This window comes from Eleutherodactylus coqui, chromosome 2 (assembly GCF_035609145.1).
Source record: "Eleutherodactylus coqui strain aEleCoq1 chromosome 2, aEleCoq1.hap1, whole genome shotgun sequence".
NCBI classification, from domain to species: domain Eukaryota; kingdom Metazoa; phylum Chordata; class Amphibia; order Anura; family Eleutherodactylidae; genus Eleutherodactylus; species Eleutherodactylus coqui.
In genome coordinates this window covers 143089988-143110894 of record NC_089838.1, presented here as the reverse complement: position 1 = coordinate 143110894, position 20907 = coordinate 143089988, and the positions used below count along the sequence as shown (strand labels likewise).

Here is a 20907-nt window from a genome sequence, read left to right as displayed (position 1 = left end):
GTTTTTCAAATGGCAAGGGAGTCATGTAAAATATTAATCTTAGCTAGAATAGACTCAGTTTTGCCCTATCTTTACTTGTTTGGGAGTTAAGTGAAGTCAAAGTTTCACAAAGCGCCTTACATGAAATGTTCCATGTGACCACCATTCTGCCAGATGCACACGCTTAAACAATCTTCAAGTCTTCATCAACATGCTGAAGAACTACAGATGATATTTCTTCACAGCTCTGTAGGATTTACTGTTTCAGGTGAACCATGTTGCATATTTTTCCTGCATACACAAGGGATGTTAAATGGCCCCAGAAATAAAAATGCAAAGGTCTTAATTTCGGCAACCTTTGAGCCAATCTATTGCAACTCTACGTCTAATCTAATGCCAAGGGAATTGCATATTCATATATTCATGTACAGCCGCAACAAAGTGTTTACCTGGGCTATCCTGTTGAAAGTAACATGGGAACTCACTGCTTTTATTGAGCTCAGATGGAAATATGTCCTGTACCATCTGGAGGTACTTCTCACCATTAAGTCATCTTCCAATGAAAAAAGACCCATGATGCTAGACACAATTTACTTTTAATTGTTTAATTCCTAAACAAGTAAGGATAGGGGAAAACCAACACTTCCAGTGTGTTTCTGAGTAAATTCTATCTAATATTGATATATCACATGCAGGGGTGTAACTAAAGGCTCAGGGGCTCTGATGCAAAACGTGAGCTGGGGCCCCTCCTCTATCTGTATCTGTACTCGTACCCATACCAAAACCATGCTGCACAGAGACATAACTTGAAGCTTCTGGGCCCCAATGCAAAACATGTAACAGGGCCCCCAACTATAATAATTTATTCATAGTACTGGGCTCCCTATATGGAGAAGAGAGGCCTTATGGGCCCCCTAAGGCTCCAGGTCCCAGGCGCAACCGCATCCCCTGCACCCTCTATAGTTACGCCCCTGATCACATGACTCCCTTTCCTTTTAGAAATCCTGAGCTGAATTCAATATAGCGGAAATGACCATCAAAATGTTTCCTCCACCAAGAAATGCAGCCTCCCTCCCAATTAATACTTTCACAGAATGGAAGTCAATTTTCTCACTATTACACCAGTTAAATGAGTGTGTCTAGATTTTTGCCTCACCCTGTATAATAGGAAACTGCTTCAAATCAATTATGTTTTTGGTTTTGTAATGGTCGGCTCATATTAAATACGAAAACTACAAGTTTTTCACTTTAAGATGATTTTATCCTGGTTTCACAGTCACTGTGTACTACATCAACAATTTAATTAATATGTCTGTGAACTTCTACATTTCACAACGTACTCCACAAATTACAATTTATTTAAATTTCTGTACAAGCTAGTCATGTACTGGATTAAACATCATTTTCTAAGTTCACGTTAAGGGTCAAGAGCATTCTAATGAGATTGCTGTGGCAATCAATATAATCAATATGTTGTACAATTCACATTTTCCATAATTTGCATGCAGGTTCAGGATTTCATCTTGAGCACTACATAATGGTCATTTCCATAATCAGCAGGCAGTTCTAGCATTGTGCTAGCATCAATTATGTAGAAAAGGGGCTATTTCTTTCAATCCTAAGTATCCTTACAGTCTAAAAAAAAATGGTACTAGGTATAGGTTAGTAATATTTGTCATCTATCATATCACAGTGATTATGATACTCCAAAGGACAAAATCAATACTCATATAGCGCTTAAGATCATGTCTTCAAAGGCAGCTTTCATTATGAAACTTCAAAAGCTTATAAACATTATGCTGAGGCCCTGCTATGGTGTCATAAATGCCATGTGCTTCTTAAAAGGATTCATCTTAGGAACGGACTGTTAGCTCGCAAACATATATATATAAACACATATAAATAGTGAAATTGGCAGTTGCTTTTTAAGTCCGCCATCGCTCTAGATGGTCATGCATCTGTAAATCCTGAAAACAGATAGATGGAAAGCATAAAGTATTTATGGCTATAAGTCACCCACATAAATCCTTTCTTACATGCATTCTAAGTACACTTTATGTAATGTAGAGCCTTGTGTGGCGTAAAGTGTTAGGGCAGCACTACATGAAGGTTGTGTGTTCAATCCCCACATCGTTCAGGTAGCTGGCTCAAGGTTGACTCAGCCTTCCATCCTTTCGAGGTTGGTAAAATGAGTCAGAAAGAAATTACCTGAAAGCGCTGCAGAATAAGTTGGTGCTATACAAACAACATCGGCTTCTGGACAGTTGTAGGCTACTAGGAGTGGAAACACTTGATTTATCAATGGCTTATTGTGATGGACGCTAATGACACCTCATTTCCCTCAGCTGCTGCTTGCGGTCTCTGGCATCCACTGCCTTCTCGTCTGCTGTGTGGCTAGTGTCACATCATTCCTCCTGCCACTGATGGTACCCATAGACCCCACAAATCCACTCAGTCTGCCTCTTAAACGGGCCCGTGCGCACCCAAGTTTCCTGCATTCTACCTATCCCAGCCCTTCTTGAGTTATATAAGGCATCTTCTTCCAATGAAAGATGCCTGATCAATAAGGTTCATAGCATTCCATTGGAGGTGTTTTCTGTTTGCTTTCCGTTTTTGACCCTCTGCTAGAAGATCCGAGTCTCCCAAATTTTGCCTGTCCCAACCTCAGTCAATGTAACAACAATGTCTTCCCTGAATGACAACTGCTCTGACCTCCTGTTATGATAATGCATAAACTCTGTCTGTTCTGACCTTGGCCTGTTATCTGAATCTGTCCTAACCTGATCCCTTGGTACCATGCTCTTTTGACCCATCCAGGCTAGCTGTCACTGTACTGAGATTACTCCTGAGATAATGTCCAGGTGATTCCTTGTAGCAAAGACCAGATCCCTCTTAAAAGGCTTAAATGGTGACAAACACAGACCTCTGGAAGTTGCCCACGGGAATAGCCGTAAGTAAAATCATTATGCCTATATTAAAATAGTACATAGTATAACATTTTTAGAATGAAAGCCAAACTGCTAACATGTCATATAAATTCTACTGCAAGTAATGTATTAAAAAATGAGCACTGACATTAGCAATCACTGTTAGCTCATGCAGGGTATGAGCGCAGTTTATACCCACCATTTTTTTTTCTAAAGGTGAAGTCAAGCCTTGTGAAAACAAACATTTCAGAATAAAAGTTTCTTTGGATACTTTTTAGCACTATTTATATCAATGGGGTTTTTAAAAACGGAAAGCAAAGGGAAAGCTTTCTGTTTGCTTACGTTCCATTAGGTTTGCATGTTTTTAAACTGAACAAATAGAATAATATAAAAGCAAATAACATAGATATGTTAATCACACCTGTGAAGCTCTAATGACCCATATACAAGATGAGAAAAAAACAAATTGGGGATTAGCCATCAAGAAGTGGGGTCTCCCTTATCAAGGCGGCAACCCTAAATGTAGGCAGTGGGAGGTAGGTTGTATTAAGTGAGAGGGTGCCAGTTGCTGTAAACCCCACTTGCTGACCTTCATTCTAGTGGAAAGATGTGACTAAATACTGAGTAAAAGCATGTTCCACCGGATGACTGTTTCTTTATATTTACATTGATTCATATTGCTCTCTGCATCTTTTAAATGTTTTTTTCTACCAGGTAGTATATGTTTTGATATATAGAACAATGGAGCTATAGCAGCCGGTTTTGATATGGCAAGCTGTACACCCCTTATAAAAGTTAAATGTTATATATAGAGTTTTTCGATCACACTACTAGAGATGCTTGATATGATACCCCCATAGATTTGTTTCGTTCTGTGATATGTATACTGGCTCAACAAAGAGTCAGTACTATAAATCCCTAATGACGATAGAACCAGTAAGTTCCATGCCGGTCTATGACGCACAAGTACTTTGATTTTCTTAGCAAAAGACTGGAGTAACAGCAGCACATAGGCAAATAGATATATTTATAATGATGCAGATTTTTAGCATAAAGGGGGATATATGAAAGTATACTTAGTGTAAGAAAGTCACAAAGTTCAGTGCAAGACCTGCTTGTGCCAAAAATGGTGACTTTTTGAATTTATTCTGATGTATGCCACTTTTTTAAAACCTGGGCATGGCTTGTTAGGAACAGGCGTGATCACCCCACGCCTGACAAATATAAGTATAATTTACATCAGAAACTGACATTTATCAAACTAAAAGTCTGCTTGAGATTTTAGCTGGTGTAGATTTCAGTGTAGGCGTATGGACAGCCCAAGATGCACCTAATATTTGAAGAGATATGTGTGTCTTTTGGCACATCATCTGTCTGCATAGATCATATTAAAATCCGCATTCGAAATGTTGGTCTTAATAGATGTCCCCCATTGTGCCTTAAAGTGGAGCTTTACTTTACTTTCTTTTGTTAGAAAGTTCTTCAGAAAAATAGCTTATTACAGAGTGTCCTACTGCTGGGATCCTCAGCAATCAGCAGCAATTTATAGGGGAACCTAGCAACAAGTGTTCCATTCTCCTGCAAAACAAGTGCAGGTAAGTTAAAAGCAAAGGCAAATAGATATATTCATAATGATCCATAGTTTTCTGTTATTCTTTTTCCCTTTTTTGTTAGAATAGTCTCCAACAGAAGAGCTTATCACAGTATGTTGCTGGAATCCACAGCAATCAGTAGTAGTCTGTAGGGGAACCTGGCAGCAATTGCTTCATTCCCTTGCACCATGATTACTGTGGAATTAAGCATTACACAATTCCTATTAAATCAACATGGACATTTTGGGCCCCCTAGAGCAAGAGACTTTTGGAGCTGTCCTTTGTGCTGATCAATTGATGAGGGTCCTGAGCAGACTGTAAATTACCTGACGCAGTAATGGGAAATGGATATTGTCTATCAGAAAAAAAATCATTTACGGTTCAATTTACAAAATGTTGATACAGGTAAGAAGTGATTGGCATACAAACATAGTCGGCTAGACATATCTCTTTATCAGGTATTGTTTCTTCACTTCCAGATATAAATGCTTGCAAGATGAATCATTAGAGGAATAATTTACAGAGTATTAGGTCACCTAACCCTTTGCAATCCAATTTTGGATTCAGGGTTTCCTAGAGGGCTTTCTCTTTCTACCATCATACAATGCTGCCATCTGCTGGCTAGAGCCAATACTGCGGTATGGGACATACTGGAGAAGCCCCCGACAAGAAAGCGGGCAGTAATCTACAGTAAGAATACCCTGTCGGATGTCTTCCGACATCGAAGCTGTACAGCCTTCAATTAGAATGTCTTTAGACGTCAGACAGTGGACTGGAAAGGGTTAAACATTTCAGCCAATGGGTCTGTTTCAACACAAGAAATGTCTTTTTGGAAATAAGCCACCCCAGCTGAATGCATATGGTCTGGCTTCTGAAAATCCTGCCAATCAGTTGTCGTCAAGAGAATTTGTGACCAGGCACACACGTTCCCTACAGTGGTAACTACATGAAGATGATGTTATAAAAGACTGGGTTGAGTGTGCTAGAAAGGGAGCTTTTATTAATTGATGCCTGCTCTGGCTAATAGACGTGGCCCTGAGCAGGAGCTTCCCCCTATGGTGAATATATGCCTTTTAATTCAGAAAATTTACGTAAGAGACAAATGAATACAACTATGTGCCATGGCTGCTTGTGTCAATGTTGCAGAGCTGAATTTTGCACCATTAATCAATATATCCTGATGAGCCAATTGTGGTTTCATATTAAATTCCAGGTAAACCTACGCCACTTTCTAAACTCACAGAGAACAGAAAAGATTACTGAATGACAAATTTAGCTCGGCTACATCTGTTATGTTCCTTAAATGGGTCAGTAAGAATAAGTTCAATAAAATAAAAGATGAAACTTTTTCTTTTTTCTTCCTTTGTGAAGATCGGATAGTGAGCAATGTTTCATTTCTATGGTCAAAGCGGCATGTGTGCTTAGCAACACAAAAGTAACAAAATTCACAGCCTTGCAAAGACAAGTCTAAAGAGCAAATCAGCAGTACAGCTTCAGCCATTTGTCCTTCACACTGGGGAGTTATCTCATGCAAGACTAGCCATGGAGATCATTTTACCCCAAAACTTGTTTCACAGTTAGCATCGGTATAATCCCTGCAGACAGCAATCAATGAAACGCAAACCATTTGGTATGGATCATGGTTTTCATGATGTTTTTGGACATAAGAGCACTGAAAAATAGCCTCGTTCAGCTAGCACAAATCCCTTTGTTGCTCGATGAACACACAATAATGTTTTCTCTTCGGACAATTTTAAGACAGATAAATGACCTGGAACCACCGTAGCAAGTCGAATCTTTATGGAAATTTAACAAGTGCGGCAAATGTACCTTGGTATTTTCTGATTTGACAGAGCCTACAGTATAATTACGGTTGTGTACGTTTTAATTATACTTCATGGTGTTAATTAAAGACACCCATTACTAGAAGACTTTTTTTTTTGTGTGAAAATCAAACAACATCCCTATACTTCAATGTGCCTCAAAGAAATCTGTGTCCTTCGCAATACAGTGCTGCACATTGTGGGTTTAAAACAGTATTTGTAAATACTGCACAATAGTTTTCATGTGTGCGCATTAGAAGAACGCCAGTGAACAATGAGTATTAAAAAGGCGCAAAATGCATCAAAGCAATTTTTTTAATGTAGTCTTTTACATTACATTCAATACATTAAACTATAATAACTTTTGTAATGGCATAGACTGCAGCTCATTACATTCTGCAAGATTCTATATAGAGCTATAAGTCTGTGTAACTACTGTATATATTTAATTATTAACCATGAAATATAACAGATTCTAAATGAAGAATTTAAAGGGTATCCCTATATCAGCCAAACATTACTGAAATGGGAACACTAGGGTCTCTGTTGTAGCCAGAGGTGACCAAGATTACAGAAACAGATGAATTAGAAGTGAATGAAAGGTAATGAGAGTAATGGAAACAACATAGTACAGTAAAAGCTACGCTGTTTCCACAATTTATTGGCTGCGGAAAAAGTGTAGCACAATGTGCTGTGCGGTTTTTGTAACTCTCATTCATAGGAATTACAGAAACCATGTAAAGCAGCCACTTCAGCTGTTTCCATTATCCTGGCCACCAGTAGCCACAGCACCTAGATAGGATGCACATCTAGCAGACATTGACCCTATGCAATCCAATTTTGGATTTAGGGTTTCGTAGGGGGCTTTCCCTTTCTGACATTATACAATGGCGCCACCTGCTGGCTAGAGCCAGTACTGCGGTATGGGACATGCTGGAGGGGCCCCCAACAACAGAGCGGCCAGTAATCTACAGTAAGAGTACCCTGACGGACGTCTTCCATCATCAAAGCTGTACAGGCTTCAAACAGAATGTCTTTAGACAGCAGACAGTGGATTGGAGAGGGTTAATGGCATATCCAATTAATATATCATGACTATCCAAGATGGAAATGTGCCTTTAAATCAGCAAGTTTTATAATTATAAACAATGCTTACAATTCTATCTTCACTTTAAAAGGATTGTCCAGGATTGTATAAAGTGGTCTGATTTTATCCAGAAAAACAGTCCCTTTCTTATCCGCAGCTCAATTCCATTCACATTTTCTAGAAACAAATGTTTAGATCCATTCACTATTTCTGCAAACATAAACAGAACCCTTTGTCTCATCCTGGAAAACCCCTTTAATCACATTAAAAAGGTTGTGTGAGGATTAAAAAAAATGGATGGGCAGGTGATAGAAGAAGACCACATGCTCACCTGTCTTCGCCCCCCTGGGACCCAGTTGACTGGCTCCTACTGCCTCAACTCTATCCTCCACTACCAGAAGTCAGGTGACTTCTGGTGGTGGAGGACATGAGTCATGACGCCCAGAATGTGAGTACTGATGCCAGAAGTTCTGAAGGTGGCGCTGCGGCCAATCAGAGACCGCTGCTCTTTGTTGGTTGATGGCACTGTTTTTAGATACATATAACTTATTGAGTAGTTTTTATTATTTTGAGGGGGTGGGGTGGGAAAAAGTTATTCTGACATTGTTTTTTTTCACCAATGGTGTAAGAGAGGGAGTTCCCTCCCTTTCTTCTAACCACTTATAGACTGCAGTCAATAGTTACTAACGTTAGCAGATAAGGGGCTGAATGGCCAAGATAACTCCAATCCCAGGTGTTGTAGTGGGATGTCAGCTTTGTATGACAGTCGGCTCTAACTGATGATGGTACAAGAACAGATCATTTGCCCTTGTCATCCAACTGATGAGCCCTTACATCCTATTGTTGTCAGAACACATAAAATAGATTTTAAGCTCTTGTGTATAGGGCCCTCACCCCTACTTTTCATTTAGGTTAGTTTAATACTGTATGTAATATCACTCTAAAGTAGAGGCACCATTTAAGGCTAAGGTTGCACAGACAGCATGATGAATGGCAACATGATTGTATCACTTTGTTACATCACTAATGGACCATACACTGCAATTGTATTGATCCTCTAAATTTCATAAAAGCATGTAGTGAGTTGCCTCCTTACTGAAACAGCATTAGAAACCTCCAGTGGTGATGCAATAATAAAAGTCACTGTGTAAAGGCCCATTTACATGCAAAGATCTTTCAAACCATTGAAAGACTGAAGGTTTAAGAGATCTTTTTGCATAAAATGTTTAATGGCCACTGATGGCCATTAACACTTTATCATTTTCATTTGCATGTAAAAGGGCCTCCACAAGCTGTTTGCAGAGCCCAGCATGTGATTAATCACACATCCAGCTGTGCACACAGCTGCATTCTTGTCACAGAATACAATGTTAACTGACAGCTCCCCACAGAGATAGCCTGCAGTCTACTGACAGATAAAGGTGTTTGTTTTATCTTCAGTAGCTGAAGGATGGATTTTATGTTCACTTTAAAATCATCGTTCAAACGTTTACATGTAACGATAATCGCTCAAATGTTATCATTTGAACACATTTTGAGCGATAACCGTTGTGTATAAATGGGCCTTAACCCAAGATTTATGAATATATTGTGCTGGTCATTTTTTAATACTTATATAGCCAAAATACCTTTCCTTGTATATGAAATAATTCTCTACTGCAACATAATTTTAATAATTTCCTGTTACTAAGAAATCTCTAAGAAGTTTATGAAATATTCAACACAGGATACTATTATTTTAATTATAAATGAACGTCAACATCAATGGTAAATGCCATTCTAGTCCTAGAGTCAGCTTGCGGCATTGCCTTTGTAGTGACAATGCTTTCATACCTTTCATACCTTCATAAAGCTGCAGCATGACCATCATTTTAAATAATATTTTAGCATCCTGAACACTGGTTTGCATAAACATGTATAAACACACATGGCTTTAAAAGATTTTTTATGCAAATTCAGCGCCATTTACATAACACATATCATGCCTTTAATAACAAAACAATATACTATTTTACATTGTGGGCTATGCAGTCCCTGATATATAATAATTTAGGCGTATTATTAATGAATTTAGTTAGATTAAGGATGAATAGCCACTTACATTGTACATTAAACATAGCATATTTAGCATGTGGCATATCAATTTTACTTAATTTACCTAGGAAATTCAGAATTAATTGCATATTTATTATACTGTGCCTTGGAGCCACAGCATCCCATCCTGAAAATTGTTGTGTCTGCGATATGTATAAGGCAATATATTAGGTCATTCAAGAGGCAATGTTAAAGGCTCAATAGGACAACTTTACCACTTCCCCATAACTATGGTCATGTCATGTGAGTCACATGAGCAAATTAATTTATTGTAATTGTCACAAGAGATCTGTCATTGATTCCTGCGCTCTCAGTTATATTACATTACAGAAGTGACAGCAATTGTCAACTTTTTGGGGTCCATTGTTGCTTTCAGTGCTAGAAATGACCATCACACAACCTTGGGTGCTGTTCACCATAGCATCAGGCTCATACAACCTGGAATTCAACTGTTAAAGTTAACAGCTTATGGGTTCTTCATATTAATCAATGATGGGGTCTATGGGCTTGGAAGATTCTGGAGAAGAAAATGAACTTGGGTTCTCCAACAGTGGGGGCACTATTACTGTGTGGCCCCAGCATCAGTGTTAGGAGAGGGCAGTATTACTTTGTGTGGGTACTAAGAGGAGGGGTTTGTGGCAGGATAGACAGAGTGTGCAGAATTGACTAGTAGCTAAAACCAGTGTTCATGACAGCCTGGGCACAGATATGAATAACAAAAGTGGAGGACACCAATCAAAGAAGATATCGCCTATAATAACTTGGGGTAACTGCACTATAATCAGTATCATTGTGTAGATTTGGTATCTGACCATTACATTGTAACTACATTTTTTTAGAGGGCTAGAGCTGTTCTGCTGTATCTGAGGCCGCTGTGTTATCTTACAGATGTATTCCTCTTAATCTTGACTGGTGTAGCGTATAATGCTGTTATTGTGGTATGCCTAAACTACTTGCATAGCCTGGCAATTACTAGATTAGAATGGGGCACATAAATAATATAAGGCACCTAATGAACATTTCACGTGCCAAGCATGGGGGCGGGGGGCACATTCTTTGCACAGAGGCCCTGTGTGTCTACCCCTGATAGTAACATAAGCATTGTGGTACGGCTCTCAACAGATTTCGAAAGACACAATTCTGTATTTCCATTCTCCTTTTCTACCTCTTTAGTTCTGACCTTGAAATTATGAAGAAGGAAACTGAAGGTGAATAACAAAGCTACAAGTACAGGTAGAGGACTAGAGCAATGCTAGGAATTATAGTAAAAAAAATAATAAGAAAAGTTAAAGGGAACCTGTCACGTCCCCATAGCACTGTCTCATAGACTTGTAAAGGAGAGCGCACACGGAACTCTGAAAAGAGTCAGATTTTCTAGCACTGCAAGGATCTTGGGAGGGCAACTGCGCTGGATCTCGGGAGTGGGTAAGTATAAAAAATACAACACCCGGGTCGTTGTCACGTCCCCTGACAGCAATATAACTTAGTTTATGGTACTGTGAGGACATGATAAGTTCCCTTTAACATAAATTACAAAATATTTTTCTTCTACTTTTTTCTATTTTTCTGCTTCCTATTTGCAAAATGCTTCGTAATAGTTAAAACTACAGGTATATTTATATTTATATATAGGCTATATCACTTATTCTATTCTGTAGTTTTCTGAGATCCAAAAATAACACCTTAGCTTTGTATATATTCATTGCATCACCCAATGGAATGAACACTTTCTAGCCAGCAACAGTATGTCGCCCGAGGAAACAAACATGCCAAATGTCAACTGAGCTGTTCAGTCAAGCACGTCTAACAGCACAATGCTGCACTGATATTTCACTGTGTGTATTTCTGTTTATCAGGAAATTCCATCTCGGAATCCTAAGGTAACCGTAACATGCAGGAATAGCCAAACCTTCTGTACAGTCCTCATGTGGATCACAGCCCTTTGTAGTCACAGCAAGAATAATTGATTTTTGCCATGTAAAGATCAATATTATTAATCAAATAAATACTGTACGGTGTGAAGACAGCAATTTACAAAAACATTAAGTGATTGAAGACCCACACAATAATTTATTACAATTTTGAAATAATAACTGGAAAGCCTTTAAGATCTATATCTATGATGATGTTTTACATGTACACATAAATGCAGCTGACATTCTGACATAAAGCAGTTAGCTATATTGCGGTATTATAAAAATATGAAAAAAAAAATAGCTATCCTTATGTTGTTAGGATGACAGCAATCGCTCCTCTTACAACTATTCCCTAGCCAAAAGTAGTTCAGTTTATTATAACTTTTATATATGTATTATGCCTCTGTCACACTAGTATATTTGGGTCTGTGTGTTGTCTATGTATGTTAATAAGGACATAATACATGGACAACAGACAGACCCATTTTAGCCTATGGGGCTATGCACACTGCCGTTTTTGACGCAGACCAAAAACTCATCTTGTGTGCTATTTTTGCCTGTATCATGGGTGAGAATTAAGACATGCAAATGCATGTCAATGTGCGGGCCTTCTGAGTATCAGACAGCACACAGACAGGTGTCCGTGTGGTGTCTGATGCCAGTGTGCACCCAATCCTATTTTTAAAAGTACAGAGGTGAGAGAAAAAATGTACAAAGACATAACTCACAATAAAAGAAGCCAAATATGCATCACTTGATACTGCAGGGCAGGATCAATAGCATGCAGAAAGCTAGATTACAATATGAGGGAGCTAAATGTTTAATGCAGAGTCATGTGCAGCCACTCACCTCAACCCAAGATTAGAGGAGGGGTGACTGCAGACAACATAGTCTGCACATGTGAACTGATACCAGGGATGCCAGCCATACATAAGTGTGACACACAATACAAGAATACAAACCCTACTGGCAAAGCAGTGGAGTGCCATGAATCACCACAGTGCACCACACTGGTGTGACACCTCAAGCTCCCTCAACATCTATATCACACTGCATACAAAAAACACTGATAAATGTGGGTGTTAGTTTGCATTTTGGCCAAAACATGTAAGCTCATAGGTCGTGGCAAAGCCACCATGCGTACGTCAGAACCTGTGCTATTTCACATATAGCTAAATAAAATCACGGAGGTGAGAGAAAAAAATGTACAAAGACAACTCACAGAACCTTATTTTTAGTTTTATTTTAATTATACTCTTATCTGTGTACGCTAAATGCTCTTGTCACTAAGGGCTTATTCACAGGAGCATATATCAGCCGCTCCTGATTTCACGGCCGGCTGATATACGCTACTATCTGACCTGTCTTCCTCCTTCCCCCCTCCTCACTGGCGCTCTCCTCCTCTCTGGCTGTTTGCAATGGGAGGGTGAGGGGGTTGGGCGTAGCTAAACTCCCACCCCCTCACCTTGTCTGCAACCAGCAAATGGTGGGGGACAGGGTGGAGCTTAGCTCCGTCTCGCCCCCTCCCATTGCAAACTGCCGGATGGGAGGAGAGAGGCAGGGAGCCAGTGAGGGACAGCTCAGATAGTAGTGTACATGGGCCAACCATAAAAATGGCGGCTGATATACGCTCCTGTGAATAAGCCCTTAAGCTGCCCATATAGGCTCAACAACTGTCAGTTGAACAATTATCTGCATGCTTCCCCAGCTGCTCCATACACATGAATATTCAACTCAGCCAAACATTTGTACGTTTAGGGAGGTAAACCAGTCAGTCAGTCAGGCAGCTTGGGTACCAGTCTATTTCCTGGGTAACAAAAGCATTGGGTATTGAAATTCCACATATTCAATCTTTCTTTTCTCCAACATCATTTGTTGGTGTAAAGTTGAGCTGCCCCCATACATACTAGAGAGTCATCTGGCATGCTATTATCAATGGGTTCAGACGACTAATGTCTATGGTGTCAAGTCCAATGTCAATGGGGCCTCTAGCTATATTATATATATAGCATGAAAGCAAGTAAGCACTGTGTAGTATACAAATGTCATATTGAATAGTAAACCACAAGGGTAGTATCTCAGAAGGCCATCATCTGTCTAAATACACCAAGATGAAAGTTTTGCACAGATTATCACCATACTATCTTATATCATATACGCTGCTATCTAGATTTTTGTTAACATCTCTTTGCAGCTTGTGCTGTGTACACTGGAGGCAAAGTAAAGAGTAATCTAATTATCAACTATGGGCCCTTTTCACATGATGACTGTCAGCGCTGCTTTAACTCAGGAGTGATAATCACTCAGTAGATGGAAGTGGGGTGCACCAGAGATCTTTTCGGGCCTCCCACTTCCATTCAGAGTAAACAGGCAATCGTTTATTTGGGCCAATTATTGGCAAGTTTTTATACCTGCATAAACTGAACAAAGAATGATAAGCAAACAAATTATCGTTCATCATTCATTAAAGGGGTTCTGACACGAATAAGGTTTTTATGTTTTAACATCCATTGTTCCCTGGTCTGCCCAATGGACACAGGGAACCCACGGTTTATGGCTTGCTTTAGCTTAAAAACCTAATGTTTACCTTTGTTATCAGCATCTGCTGTTGTTGTTGTGCAGTTGGGGGTCATCTCCCAGCAGGCTTGCCCACAAATAGTCATGTGATGCTGGTGGGCGGAGCTAACAATGTGAAGCTGGGAACAGTTCTATTGTTCTTAGCAGACACAGTGTAACTGCAGGAATAGCAGTGCTGTCCCCCACATCTATCTCTAATCTCTCTCTCCCTGTAATCTCTCTCTCTCTCTCTCGCTCTCTCTCTCGCTCTCTGTAATCTCTCCCTGTAATCTCTCTCTCTATATATATATATATATTCTGTTATCTCTCTCTCTACCTCTCTATGTCTCTCTCTATCTCTAATCTCTATCTCTAACTTCTAGTAACGGAGATTAGCGATAATCGCCATCTCTAAATCTCCTATCTCTATCTCTAAATCTCTAATCCTTATTTTATAATCTCTATCTCTAATCTCTAAGGCGGACCAGAACAATTGCCGATCTGCCTTCCGTGTGATTTTACAAAGGAGCGGGCATTGCTGGGGCGACCTGTCAAGCAACTGCGTCCGACAGGTCATCCCGTGAAAAAGCACCATAAGCACCATAAACCCCTAAAAAAATTCTTTAGAAACCCACTCCAATGCACGAGGACTCCGTGGTAGCATGCCGTTTATCCCCCCCCCCACCCACACCTGTCAGTAAAATTGAGGGCGCAGTTCTGCTCTTTAGTGTATTTGCAGGAATGCCGTATTGATGACGACAGCAACACTAAGGCTGGGTTCACACTGGGCGGATTTACCGCGGAAATTCCGTCCTGAATTTCGCCGCGACAAATCCGCTTGTGGCCGCTAAACCCAGGATTAGCCAGCCATGCGGGATGGCAAATCCGCCGTGGCAAAGCTGGCAGAGGCCGGCGCAGGGGCATGGATTCGCCGGCTGCAGCATGTGGATTTTTTTTCTTCTTCCGCTGCAGCCGCGCTCTCCTCTATGGGAGCGCTGGCCGCAGCGGTAGAGCGTGCGGCCAGGCCACTTCAAAACCCGCGGCTAAGTGCCATGGGTTTTGAAGCAGCGGATCCCGGGCAGAAATCTCACGGTTTTTCGCTGCGGCTAAACCGCGAGATCTCCACCCTGAATGCGACCAGTGTGAACCCAGCCTAATAATCACTTCTGTGCCCGTTCACCTGAGTATCTGTGAATACAACTGTACTTTAACCTTTTAAAATCCACAGCCCGTGGCCCTCTGCTTGGTTTTGAGAACTGTAGAGAAAGATAGAGGGGGGGGGGAGGATGGAAGAGCCAGGAGCAGGAACTGAGCTCCCGCCCCTCGCCACTATTTGCAATGGGAGAGGCGGGACGGGGGTGGAGCTAAGCTCGGGATTTAGCTCCACCCCGTCCCAACCCTCCCATTGTAAATAATAGGCAAGGGGTGGAGAGGGGGCGGGAGCTCAGTTCCTGCTCCTGGCTCTTCCATCCTCCTCCCCCTGCAGACGAGGGCACAGTATATCGGCTCGGCGTGAAAACCCAGCCACTATACGGTCATCTGAATAAGCCCTTGAGACCATCAGCATTGTGCAGCTGCCTCTGAGTCTAAATCAGCCTCATGATCTGTTTTTAAGCAGCTGCAGACTGACGGCAGTGCCTCTCTTCAGCTGATTTCTGCTGAGCTGTTAGGATTCCCCTGACGTCAGTCAGGACGGGCCGCCCTCCCCTCCAGCATCGCACGCAGGCGCAGAGGAAAGGAGCCCTCTGACGTCAGTCGGGACGGGCATGCCCCCCTCCCCTACGGGATCGCGCGCATGCGCAGAAGAAAGAATCCCTTGTTGCTGAGCCAGGACGGACGGGCCGCCCACAGCAAGCACTGCTTGTGACGTGGGGCCCGTCCGCTGACCTAGGAAGTGGCTCATGGACGGAGCAGAGCCGGAAGCGGTCATTTTGACCGCTCCAGCTCTACTTCAAGAAGCTGCAAAAAAAGTTAAAAGATGGAGAGGACATCACTGATGATCGGCCCTGCCAGGCAAGGTGAGTAATTAGTTTTTCTTCTTCATGTCAGAACCCCTTTAATTGGCTGTGTTTACACTGAATGATAATTATTGTTCAGTTTCACACAATCCTTCCATTAACTGAGCAATACTCATTATGTGTAAAAGGGCTCTAAGGGCAGGATTACAATAAAAAGTAATGTTTATTAGAAAGCTGGAAAAAGATAACGTACAGTATGATGGCTCAGTCACACGGGCGCATCGGAACCCGTACCCCGGCGCCGATGCGCCCGTGTGACTGACAGTTAGAAGACGACCGTACCTGAAGACGACCGTCTCTCTCCAGCGCTGATGAAAGAACACATGACCGGCAATGAAGCCTGTCACATGTTCTTTCCTCCAGCGCTGCAGAGAGACGGCCGTCTTCAGGTACGTCCGGCTCCATCCTGCCGATGCGCCCCCTGTGACTGAGGCCTAATACCATCATCAATATTAGATCATGGAAATAATACAGACCCTCCTCCATTTTCCTGCAGACTGAAGACAAAACTTAAAACAGAGCATGCTCACAACACTCTGCAAACTAAGCCAATACTGTGTGTCATTTTCTGCCTTGTATTGCTTGTGGTGGAGTGTCTTTACAAGTATTATTCATGCCCAAACCATGATCTCAAGTACAATTACTATTCCCCTAATCACGGAACGGAAAAATTGTCAACAGAAAATTAAAAAATATTAGACAAGTATGGTTCTAAAGTTCCTTTACCCAATTACAATCCCAAGAATGACACACCCAAATGCCCCATGTGAATGGAGCAGTAGCATGCATGCTCAACTGCTGTTGCAGTGTCGGCCTTACAATCGCTAGCAGTCCCAGCCATTAGATAAATGTCATTAATAGTAAAAAATCTATAAGTTTAGTATCAACAATCTTAATTATATAATACCTACGATATGATCTAACTATTTACATTGAAAAGAAAGGATCAGGGCAATCCGGTAACCTGCTGTCTCATATCATCAATATACAAAATACATATGAATAGAACAAAAACCCTTTCAAAATGTATGACAGCGGAAGTACAATGCAGTTATAGGTTATGTGCCATGTCATAGGAACTCAGCTGCATCTTTGTCTTATACAATTGAGCTTCATCTGCATATTATATTGTCAAATACTTCAAGGTCGGTGTACCTTTAAATAGCTGTTGGAGGTTTTGTTCTAATTAAATTGGTTAATTTCTTCTACAAGGCTTTCCAGGAATGTGCCTCACTTTACATATTTTATGTTGCAGCAGTGTAGCATCCAAATTACCCTTGAGTAATCTGTCAAGAAAAGTGATTAGTGAATTGTTATGGTGTAAAAGATGCCAATGATTAAAAAATGGAAAATGAATAATTCCCATAAAGAGAATAATTTAATCATAATTGTGGTTAGAGACAAGTCTTTATTTCAATAGATTTTTTTATATTAAAAACTGTCATGATCCTAAATAAGTCACTAATCAGGATTATTGAACATGAGCATTGTCCATTTGAGCCATAATATAAACTAGTTCTTCATGATTTGGCAATTTATTTTTCTGTACTGGTTCAAGAGGCCAAAAAAAGTAATTTGCGGTACCAAACTCAAAGGAGTATCTTCATCTTAAACATGTATGTCATATCCACTGTTTGTGTAAAGCTAGCCACCTCTCACAACCTGCAGCATAGGATGAGGTGGGAGAGTGGTGGTCCCAGAGCTGGGACTCGCATCTATCAAGTAATTATTGCATAGCCTATGGATTGGTCAGGAATGTCTGAGCTGCGAATACTCCTTTAATGTACAAGGCTTTCTGCTAAGCTGATATAAAAAAAAAAACACATAGAAAATATATAGATTGAACACATAGAAAATGTCATGGTGGTACAGTGGTAATAGTCCCATGCCAGTCAAAGGGTTGTTGATCCAGGGATTATTCCAATTGCCAGATTGGAGTCAAGAGGGAATTTTTTCCCTTAAATGGGGAAAATTGGCTTTCACCTCATTGGGGCTTTTTTTTACCTTCCTCTAGGTTAATATTGGGGGCTAATAGATTGAACTGGATGGACATATGTCTTTTTTTGGCCTTACATACTATGTCACTATGTTAAATTGATTAATTTTTATTTGAGTTGTGGCTGTACCTACAATTTAACCCTTTCCAATCCACTGTCTGACGTCTTCAGACATTCTGATTGAAGGCTGTACAGCTCTGATTTCGAAGACGTCTGGCAGGGTATTCTTACTGTATATTACTGGCCACTCTGTTGTCAGGGACCTCTCCAGTATGCCCCATACCGCAGTATGGCAGAAAGAGAAAGCCCCCTAGGAAACCCTGAATCCAAAATTGGATTTTAAAGGGTTAATACCAAGCAAAATAGTAATTAAGTATGACTTGGAGCTCATGCCTAGACATACTACAAATCCAATCTGCATACAAAAGCATACAGAGTTTGTCTGATTCCCTTTAAAGCAAAGATTAAAACAACGGTGGCATTACATACTCCAATAACTTCTTAAGGACCGAGCGTGGTAAATTTATGGTGATTAGTCCTGATCTTCAACCCTAGCTGATAGCGTGGGATTAAAGCTTCTGATCCTGCAATCAAGCAGTAGCGGGTCGGGTCTTTGGATGTCAGACACAGCTGAAGGCTCGGAGGAGAAGGGAGAAGCTGTTTTTGTCAGTTGTACAAATCTGTTAACTTATGTGGGGGCATTGTAATAATTCACAAAGTTAAGATGACTTTCTAGATGTACTTCTAGACCTATGGAGCACCAGAGCTGCTTATATTGTGCCAAATGACAGTACTTTACTTCTTTACTACACTTGTATTATGGTCCATGAAGTCCCCATATGACATCTGTTGTTTTCTCTTATTGTATTGCACACTGCTTTATGGATGTCTTTCAAAACTATAATTCAACAATGGTCATTGTGTTTTTTTTAATTAAATGTTGTTATTGACCATTTTACACTATAAATCACACGTAAAACATATCTGCTTTCTCCCCCCCCCCCCCCCCCTCCCCCCAAGGTCTCTCTCACAATAACTGTTCCAACATCCATGAGGGATAGTGTAAACAATGTGTCCTCTCGTATTGCAATCGTAATTAAAGTTATCAATGGGAGTATCAATAATAAGCCTTATTCATGCGTCCGCTGTGTTTTCCCTCCTTGTCTTTCTTTCCTCCACGGCAGCTCATCGGGTACAGATTGTCGAGCAAGGAATATAGGAACGTAGGAAAGGAGAGGCGAAAAATGTCAAGAAGAGAGAGGCTATTTCTGCTTAGTTCAGGGGGCAAGCATATGTTGTTCATTTATTTGGTCTCTCTCCCCACCTCATTTGCTGTAACCCCAATAAGTATATACTTTTATAGTCATTGTGTTTAGTTTAATTAAGATCATTTGCCGTATGTTGATGTCTCTTTAACTAAGACTACATTTTCCAACCTATGGTGAGTGCCATTATTATCTTATGTCACTTATTTCTCCAGGCAAACTCATTGACAACGCTTCAAGAGGGAGGGAATGTCAGAGGTTAGTGGAGGAATGTCCGTGAGATCGAATGCAAAATGATTACAAGCCATTATCAAATCTTCATTAACAAGCCATTATCAAACGATGCTTCTACATGATAGAAAGCAAATTCATCGCTAAGAGCATGTTAATGGCCATACAAGTCCAGAACTAATACTGGTAGTTCAATTTTTTTTTTCTTGAAAAATATGATTTTATCTAAATTCTTAAGTAAATTTTATAAACATAACTTGTATTAGTTTTTAAGAATAACAAATATAAACATAGTCTATAAGAAAACAGGGGTTGTAGTAAAGATAACATCAGGTTTAGTTCGTCACAGTCCATGAGCTGATATTTACGTTACATAAGTGTAGAATACTGTGCTTAGTTACATGAGTGAGGGATAACAAAAGCGTGTGTGAAGGGTTAGGAATATAAATCCACATGCAGTTGAACAGTCATGTAAGTGTCTGTTGGAAAAAGTGCAGGAAGATCGAAAATTCTGGGCATACAAGTCGTGTAACTCCTATATTCAGAGGAATGGACTATTTATGGAAATGTCTATATGTTGTGGTTTCCAGAAACCATTTAGGCCAGACTTGGTGGAATTTGACTATGTTGCCAACTCTATCAGCCACCTGTTTTTTTTCATAATACAGTTAAATTGTATGGCATTATTTCAGAAATATGGAGAAGCTTTGTATCTCTCCAATTTCTTGCTATAAAAGATCTGAATGTGAGTGAAGATAGAATGTGATATATTAGTTGTATGTGGCAAGGAGACTGTGAGGGCCTAGATAAAGTAGGGCCATAGCCAGAAACCATGCCACCTCATATTTCACAATCCTTTGGGCTAGAAATACAAAAGAAACCAGAGAATATCACTACTTGAAAAGTAATAAAATGTGTTGAAAATATAAATAAAAAGTATAAATCAGATCGCAATGATAGAAAATATTAAGCCACAAACATAATAGCAATGAATAAACAACAGCAAAACATAGTCACAATTTGCTCTTATGTTAATTCCCACACTAGTCTGAACTATATGTTTGGACATTCTAGGTGACTTCTATGATCCGGATTAATGTGCTGTATATTTTCTATATATATATATATATATATATATCATCCAATGTATGATTGTTCATGCTTTGTTTCTATAAACCTCCTTGTTATGTCTGTTGCAATTTTTTATGGTACAGTGGTGCCTTGGGTTAAGAGTTTAATTTGTTTCATGAAGGAGCTTTTAACCCAAAACACTGATTTCAATGCGGATGGCATTGCCCCATTGAAAGCAATAGGATGCCGGCACCCCCGCAGTGACTTATATTTAAAGCCCTTCCCTGAAAATCATCCCTAGCTGTAGTAAAAAAATATATATACTCACCTGCCGGGGCTCAGACACATCTA

General features: G+C 40.2%; 1 protein-coding gene across 2 annotated transcripts in view; it reads right to left on the bottom strand.

The window, feature by feature from the left end:
* SYT1 (synaptotagmin 1) overlaps positions 1–20907 on the bottom strand; it is a 565005-nt gene that overhangs the window by 308302 nt on the left and 235796 nt on the right. The window lies entirely within an intron of this gene.